General features: G+C 35.9%; 1 non-coding gene across 1 annotated transcript; it reads left to right on the forward strand.

The window, feature by feature from the left end:
* The first annotated feature begins 8,516 nt into the window (after positions 1-8,516).
* On the forward strand, positions 8,517-8,589 carry TRNAF-GAA (transfer RNA phenylalanine (anticodon GAA)). Its single transcript has one exon. It is a non-coding gene; the product is annotated as a tRNA-Phe (tRNA).
* The last annotated feature ends 280 nt before the right edge of the window (positions 8,590-8,869 follow it).

The following is an 8,869-nucleotide window of genomic DNA, read 5'->3' on the forward strand; positions in this document are numbered from 1 at the left end:
TTGAAAAACTTCTTAAGGCCGGTATGATTAGAGAGTTTCAGTATCCTCGATGGCTAGCTAATGTGGTTGTTGTTTCAAAAAAGAATGAAAAGTGGAGGGTGTGTGTCGATTTTACAGATCTAAACAAGGCATGCCCCAAGTATCATTTCCCATTACCACATATAGACTCTATGGCGGATGCAACGGCAGGACATGAAATGCTTATCTTTATGGATGCTTCCTCTGGATTTTGACAAATTCAGATGGAACCATCTGATCAAGAGGATGCCTTCATGACTCCTACCGGCATATACTGTTATATTGCTATGCCGTTTGGACTAAGAAATGCAGGGGAAACATACCAAAGACTAGTTAACATGATGTTCAAGGATCAGTTGGGCAAGACTATGGAAGTATACATAGATGACATGGTGGTAAAGTCAAGGAAAGCTGCGGATTACCTTAGAGACCTTGAAGAAGCATTCAATATCCTCGACCAATATAACATGAAACTGAATCCGTCAAAATGCCATTTCGGTGTTAAGGCTGGAAAGTTTCTAGGATATATGATGACCAAAAGAGGGATAGAAGCAAGCCCTGAGCAAATGGAAGCAATTATCAACCTGAAGTCGCCTGCAAATGCCAAGGAAGTCCAAAGGCTCACGAGAAGAATAGCCTCTCTCAACAGGTTAATCTCAAGATCCTCCGAGAAGTGCAAATATTTCTACGACATTCTTAGAAAGAATAAGATGTTTGAGTGGACGGAAAAGCATGAGGCTGCGCTCAAAGCCTTGAAGGATTACTTATCCTCAGCTCCAGCTCTAATGAAGCCTGTGGATGGAAAATCCTTATATCTGTACCTAGCTGTTTCAGGAAATGCTGTAAGTGTTGTCCTTGTGAAAGATCATGAAGGTGAACAACATCCCATTTATTATGTAAGTAAAAGTCTTCTAGATGCGGAAGCTAGGTATTCTCATTTAGAAAAGTTAATTCTTGCGCTTATTATGGATTCTACTAAATTAAGACATTACTTTGAAAATCATACTATTATTTTGAGAACTAATTATCCTTTTAAGTTGTCCTTAGAAAGCCAGAGTTGTCAGGTAGAATGGCCAAGTGGGCTGTGAAACTGAGTGCATATTATATTCAATACGAGCCAAGAACAGCCATCAACTCACAAGCACTCGAAGACTTTGTGGCTGATTTCAGTAGCGACATACAGAAAGAAGCTGACTTGGAGGTCCAACAACTAGAAGAGACTAAGGATCCTTGGATACTCTTCACTGATGGCGCTTCCAATGTAATAGGAACAGGATTAGGGATCCTACTGAAATCGCCACAGGGGGACATATTACCCCAGTCTATAGCCTGTGAGTTTCAAGCAACGAACAATGAGGCAGAGTATGAGGCTTTGATCGCAGGTTTGCAATTAGCTAAGTGCATGAGGATCGGGTATCTTCAATTATATATAGATTCATTATTGATTGCTAACCACTTTAATGGCTCATATGTTGTTAAAGGAGAAACACTAATCAAATATCTAGATGCTGTGAAGGAATTAGCAAAATCCTTCGAATTGTTTAGCATTGTACAGGTACCAAGGGAAGAAAATGTCGGGGCAGATGCTCTGGCAAATTTAGCCTCATTTCTGAAAATTCCAGAAGACAGGAAGATTTTAATCATTCATGTTCTCTCACCAGCAGTAGGAGAACAAGAAGTTGGGGAGATAGCGAATGACAAAGAAATTGTACTTTGGGATCCATTATCCTCGAATAATCAAGAATCATTGATCCTCCCAATCAAGAAGTACATTCAAACTGGAGAGATTCCAACCACTGAAAATCCCAAATCCTTCAAATTCAAGGTATCACAATACATTTTATTAGATGATATGTTATACAGGAAATCTCTTACAGGTCCATACTTGAGGTGCATCGAGGATCCTGAAATCCAAGAGGTGCTCAAAGATTTTCACGAAGGTGATTGTGGTAATCACACCAGAGGTAGAGTTGTTAGTGCACGGTTTTGCGTCTTGAGTCGTTGTAATTAACGTTAATATTTTTGTTTAATATTTAATGTAATAATTAGTTTAATTATTATCTAGTTCGTTATATGTGCATTCTAGTTCGCTAGGGGATGTTAGCGAACTAAGACTTAAGTTTAATCCCTCCTGATTCATTAGGGGATGTTAACGAATCAGGGGGTGTTTCGCTATGTAAATGTATGTAACGAAGTAGCGTCAGGTTCGCTAGGGGATGTTAGCGAACCAGACCTGTCTTCTATATATAGTGAACACTGTTCACGCATAATTAAAGTTTTGAGAGTTTTAATTAACAAAAACCTTGCCCGATTCCTCTCTCGATCTTCAACCTAATATTATACAAACAGACAATTGATATACATATACTGATAATATATAAACATATATAACACTTAATCAAAGGTAATTATGAGCTAGATCTATATAAACGTATTAATCGATTATCCACAGATCTGAGATCTGTTATTGTTATTGTTACTGGATTGATACGATCAAACGGGATCCAACAAGTGGTATCAGAGCTGTTGGGGCTCAATTACACTTGATTTGGTGTTTTAATTAGTTTTCGTTTTTGTTAGTTTTCTGTTCGAGAGATTTTGAATCAATTTTTGGTTGAATCGTTTGAATTATGGACGATTTGGACTGGATTTGAGTTGGTTAAGGTATAGGAAAGGTTCGGGGAATTGGAATTGATTTTTGGATTGATTTTGAGTGGATTGGTATTGTTTCTGTTTTGTGTCCGAAACAGAGATTGGTTTTTGCTACAATTGAATTCGAGAAATGGATTAATTGGTTTTGAGATTTAGTGTGTTGGATTCGCGAGTTTGTTACGAGTAATTTGATAAGTAATTTGTGGTTTTTGGTAAAGTATCGAGAGTGTATTACGGATTTAAGGTTTCTAGTTTCTGGGTTTTGGTGTTCATCATTTCCAGATTTCTGGAAATCCTTGATGAAGATTTGAAGATTCAAAGATGAACTTGATTCGTTATCATCCGTATTAAGATTCACTACCTTGTTTCTTTTGATTCGTTCATTAAGTTTGTTAATTCGTTATCTATTTCAAGTGATTCGTTTGCCAGTTCGTGTTAGTTGTTAATTCGTGTCATCTGATTCGCTAATTGGATAAACAGATTCGTGTAATACGTGTCCACTTCGGGATTTGTGTCATAACAACCTTTGCCACGTGGCACAAGGTGTTAGGGTTTGTTACAAATGGTTGTAACAACCTGATTCGTTATAGTTGATTCGCTATCAACAATAGCTGATTCGTTATCTTATTTCGCTAAGTTTTTCTTGGTGATTCGTTACTGATAACTCCCTAACTCGCTAAGCTGATTCTGTGTGATTCGCTTATTCGATTCGTTAGCTTTTTTGTTTTGTTGATTGATTCGTTAAACTCAATCGCAATTCATTGTCTGATCAATCTTGACTTCGTTAAGAGTTGATTCGTTATTTTACTGTTTACAGTTCGCTAAATCTGTTCATAGTTCGTTAACCTTATTCACTGTTTGATTCGTTACACCTTTAATTTTTTATACTTATCAAAGATGGCCAGTATGTATGCATTGACGTCCCAGAACATGTTGATGCAACAAATGTTGCAACTTGATACCGAGATAGGTTCACATTCGAAATGTCCAAGATTGATGAAGTTCAGTGACTTTGACAAGTGGGAACCTAGGTTTCGTGCTCATCTAGGATCGGTTCATCCGGACTGTTCTTATTGTTTAGATGAAGTCTATACAGTTCCTATAATTGGAGATGAGACTATTGGTTATACACCAAAGGCCATTTCACAATACTCAGTTGAAGAAAAGAAAGCATTAGAGATAGAAACAAAGGCTTATTCTACTCTAACCATGGCTTTGCCTGAGAATATTTTTCATCAAGTGGGTAGCATAAAAATATGTGCTTCTTTGTTTCAACATATCCGAATGAGGAGTATGGGAAATACTGCTAAAAGAAAGAAGGTGATGCTTAAGTTTCTATTCAGAAACTTTAATTTACTCAAAGGTGAGACAGTTGAAGAAATGATAACAAGATTCAATCACTTGATTGCTGAGATGGACAAGATGAAGTTGGAAGTCTCTGAGAGAGATAAAATTGACACTATTAAGAGTGTACTTCCAAGTTCTTATTCCACATTCTTAATGGTTCTGAAGGAAAATGATTATTTCTTGAATGAAGATTTGACTGCTATTGAATTCTTACAAAAGATTGAAGCTAGGGAATATGATCTTAAGTACCAAAAATCTTCTAAAGAAAGTCAAGATCCTTCTTTCTATGGTGGGAGTATGCCTCTAAGTTCAACTATTACTCCATTGACTGCGTTCCTTACTCAAGCTGCAAGTGAAAATGCAACTACAGTGTATAGTAATCCACGAGCTTGTTTTTATACAGCTGGTAATACTGGATCTTCTGGTATCTCTGGATCATCTAGAGAATCGGGAACTTCATCATCTACAAATCAATTCTCATCTCAAACCAATGTCAACATCAAGGTAGCAGAACAGAATTTCGCATTTTTGCCTGCCTTTATGTCAACTTACGAGAATTTGGTGAGTAGCAAAATTGCAACAAGTGGTTTAACTGATGAAGACTATGATTAAATTGATCCCGATGATCTTGAACTCAAGGATTTAAAATGGAACATGGCAATGATTGTTCGTAAGGTAAAAAGATTCATGCAAAGGACCGGAAAAGATCTTCCTGCTCTGAATAAGAAGTTGGGTTTTGACAAGTTGAAGGTAAAATGTTATAATTGTCAAGAATTCGGACACTTTGCGAAAGAATGTGACAAGCCAAAGAAGGAGTCACTGGTCCTCGTGGTCAAAATCAAAACTCTTCTACACCATGAGTCAATGATACTGAAAAGAAACCGTCTACTTCTGGGTCACATGCAGTGTTAGCTGATGGAGGTGATTGGTCACAACGACTATTGTGCAATGATAATCAAGCTAATCTAGCCATGTTTGGGTTTCCTGAATACACACAAGATATAAGTGGAAGTGAAGTTTCTTCTGACGCTAAAACTGAGTCTGAATCTGATAATCAAAGTGAAAATCTTCCAACTAGCTTTGCATGTATGGCTAAGATCAGTGATTCTGCTACATCTGCCTGCATGGCCAAACAAAGCGAGGTTAGTAATTCTAATTCTAAACTATCATGTGTTGATTGTGAGTATAATAAGTCAAAGATAGACTCATTAAAACTTCAAAATGATAATCTTCTAAAAGAGATTGTGTCTTTAAAAGATACTTATTGGCAATCCTTGACCTGTCAAATCAACTTGAGAGAGAAAATTGAGGCATTAACTATAAGCAATCATGATCTTAAAGCCGAGTTATCTGTGAAAATGACAATCAATGACCAAAAGTTCCAAGAAATCTTGAAACATCGTTTGAAAATAACCGAACTTGAAAATGAGGTTCTTGAGTTGAAGAACAAATTGGGTAAATTTCGAAACTCCTCGTTTTTGTTGAATGAAATTATTGAAGTTTCTGGAAAACAAAATGATTCAAAGAAAGGTATAGGTTTTGTTGAGATTCCACCACCATTTCACAATGATTATAAAATTAATCCTTTTGCTCCAACTAAAGAAGTTGTTATTCTTAAAGAGCCTGTGATTTCAGAAAATTCTAAACCAAGTAAGTCTGAAACTGTTAAAACCCAGTCTATTTCTCATAAACCTCATGTTCAAAGTAACAAAGTTTTTGTTGAAAATGTTGATAAAGTTATCATTGAGGATGTGTTTGAACCTGAAATTATACACAAGAACAAGAACATTCCAAGTTCTAATCACATACTATGTGAACCTCATGAATTTGAGGAGGCTGTGTATGGTTCGCACACAACTAAAATGAAACAAGATTTGTTTGTCAACCCAGTGAAGGCTAAGAGACCAGAAAAACCCAAAATTTATGATGAGGATTTGTTGAGTTTTATAAATCCTAATGCACTTAAGCTGTCATCTGCTCGTGTTTTTAAGTTAAAGGGGATGGATACGATGTTCACTGAAAAAGGCATTCCTCTTAGTATCATTAAACCTGAACTGATTGAGAGTGTATTTTACAATGAAACTTCCAAGGTTCGTGAACTTGAACGTCAATATGCTCATGCAAAAACATCAGTTTCATCAGATCCGATGACAAGAGCAAAACAAGTTTTAAAACAAGCTAAACAAGTTAAATTTGTAAAATCTACCGGAACTGACACGTTGAAAAGTTTTTCAAACTGTTCTAATTTAGATTTTTACTTGAAAAATAAATCTGAGTTATCTGATGATTTTGCTAAAAGCATGACTAAAAATGTGAGTCATCAGTCATCATTTGTGTCACATGTTCCAACAAATTCTCAACATAATCATGTTGATATGCGAAGTTGTTTTCTTTGCGGTCAACAAGGTCATGTAGTAAGAAACTGTGGCCAGAAGAATTATCAGACTCTTCATCCTTTTATCAAGGACCATTCCAAACCGATTCTAGTGGTAAAGGAGATTCTGAAACGACCAGTGTCGTGTGCTGATGATACTCATATTATGTTTTCGAATATACATCCTCGAAAAGTTGTTCATGTGAATGAAACTCTTGGTTCACTTAAACCTAAGTTTATTCCTACTGAACCACTATGCAAAAATGTTAATTCAAATGTGGTTTAAGCTGCGTATCTAAGACGAAAGTCAAAGAAACCTGTAACTTATTCCCAAGTTGCTGAACAACAATTGAATGCAGCTAAAGTTAACTTTTCTCAAGGAAACCAAAAGGTGCCCAAGACTGAGGCATGGGCTGCCTTTTTGAACTAATCATTTTCTTTTGTGTGTAGGGTTCATCCAAGACCATTTCTGGTGAAAACTGGATCATGGACAGTGGATGTTCTCGTCATATTACTGGAAATCTCAACCTCTTATCAAATGTGAGAAATATTCAAGGGGGCTATGTGGCGTTTGCTGGGAATTCTGGGGGTATGATTACACAGGAAGGTGATGTTTCAAATGGGAAGATTACGTTTGAGAAGGTTAACTATTGTGATAAAGTGGATCATAACTTATTAAGTGTATCGCAAATTTGTGATAAGCAATACACGACAGTATTTACAGATAAAGAGTGTCTTATTCTGAAACCGGGTTATGTAATTCCCAAACATGGCTGTCGATCACCACGATCAAATGATATTTATGTCTTGAATATGAATTCTAAAGTATCTACATCGATCGAAACGTGTTTTATCTCGAAAGCAACCGAGAAAGACTCCGTACTTTGGCATCGAAGAATGGGTCACATACATGTTCGAAAGATGAATTATTTAATGGCAAACGATTTGGTAGAGGGGGTGTCGTTGAAGAATTTTAAGTTATCAGATCACTGTGTTGCTTGTAAAAAGAGCAAACAGAAAAAGAAATCGCACCCATCTAAGATATTGAATTCTATTGATACTCCACTTGAACGACTTCATATGAATTTGTTCGGTCCAGTGAATCGTGCAAGTATTTCTGGAGACTGGTATTGCCTAGTTGAGACTGATGATTATTCGATATACTCATGGGTCTTATTTATGAGTTCAAAAGATCAAACGCCTGTTTTGGTACAAAATCTTATCACTAAAATCGAATCACTTTACAAACAAAAGGTGAGGAGAATTCGAAGTGATAATGGAACTGAATTCAAAAAAGATTCATTTCAATATAGATAACAATTTATCCAATTGGATTGACTAGAATATAACGAGTAATGCAACAAAGTAATATATTGGGAATAGATTGAACTAATAAATAATTTCTATTTTATATACAAAGTCAAATAGAAAAAAGGAAAGACATGTGATAGCTCATAACAAGGTTTTTCCAGTTATAAAGAGTTATTATTGACGAGCTACAACAATTGCGCCGATTAACGCAACTAAAAGAATTATTGAAATAAATTCAAACGAAAGAAAAAAATCTGTTGATAAATGAATCCCAATTTGTTGACTATTACTTATCAGATCTTGCTCTACAATCTGGTTTGCTTTTGTAGTCCAAATAATCCCGTACCATGACGTATCTGGAATAGTAGTAATTAGTGAAACAAAAAGACTTGTACAGACCACGGAAGTTACTCCATCTCCCACGGTCCAAAAACGGAAATCTTTGGAATATTCTGAATCATTTATGAACATCACAACAAAAATGATTAAAACATTTATGGCTCCTACATAAATAAGGAGCTGCGCAGCAGCTACAAAATGGGAATTCGATAGAATATAGAATAACGATATATAAACAAAAGGAAATGTATCACATGTCACATGTGGCATATATGATACATGTACAAATAAACATCTTTGATCAAGGAATCCCCATTTGAATGATTCACGATCGATCTTTTTATTCATATTGAAACCTACAAAGTTGTTCTTTTGACAAATTATAGGACCTGGACGAGGCTTTGTAATACCCGTTCAATTGACATAGACCCACGTTCTCTAGTAAAATGAAAATGAGGATGAGACATCAGGAATAGTCGGGATAGCTCAGTTGGTAGAGCAGAGGACTGAAAATCCTCGTGTCACCAGTTCAAATCTGGTTCCTGACACATGATTAATTTGTATGAGTCTCTACTCTACCAATTAATTGATATGAATACATATTCATTAAGTATTTTCCAAATTTGAGAATCCCAATGAATCCCTAATTTTATTTTTTATTGTATTTTTTTGTTATAAACACTATATTGGATTTCTTTTGTGTTCAAAAGGGAATTCACCATGAATATAGTGCACCTTATGTACCTCAACAAAATGGTGTTGCAGAACGAAAGAATAGAACCTTGATTGAAGCTGCAAGAACTATGCTCGCTGATTCTAAGCTTCCTG

This window comes from Bidens hawaiensis, unplaced genomic scaffold, assembly GCF_021521415.1.
Source record: "Bidens hawaiensis isolate Kalapana, Puna unplaced genomic scaffold, B.hawaiensis_p1.1 tig00000296_1, whole genome shotgun sequence".
Taxonomy (NCBI): Eukaryota; Viridiplantae; Streptophyta; class Magnoliopsida; order Asterales; family Asteraceae; genus Bidens; species Bidens hawaiensis.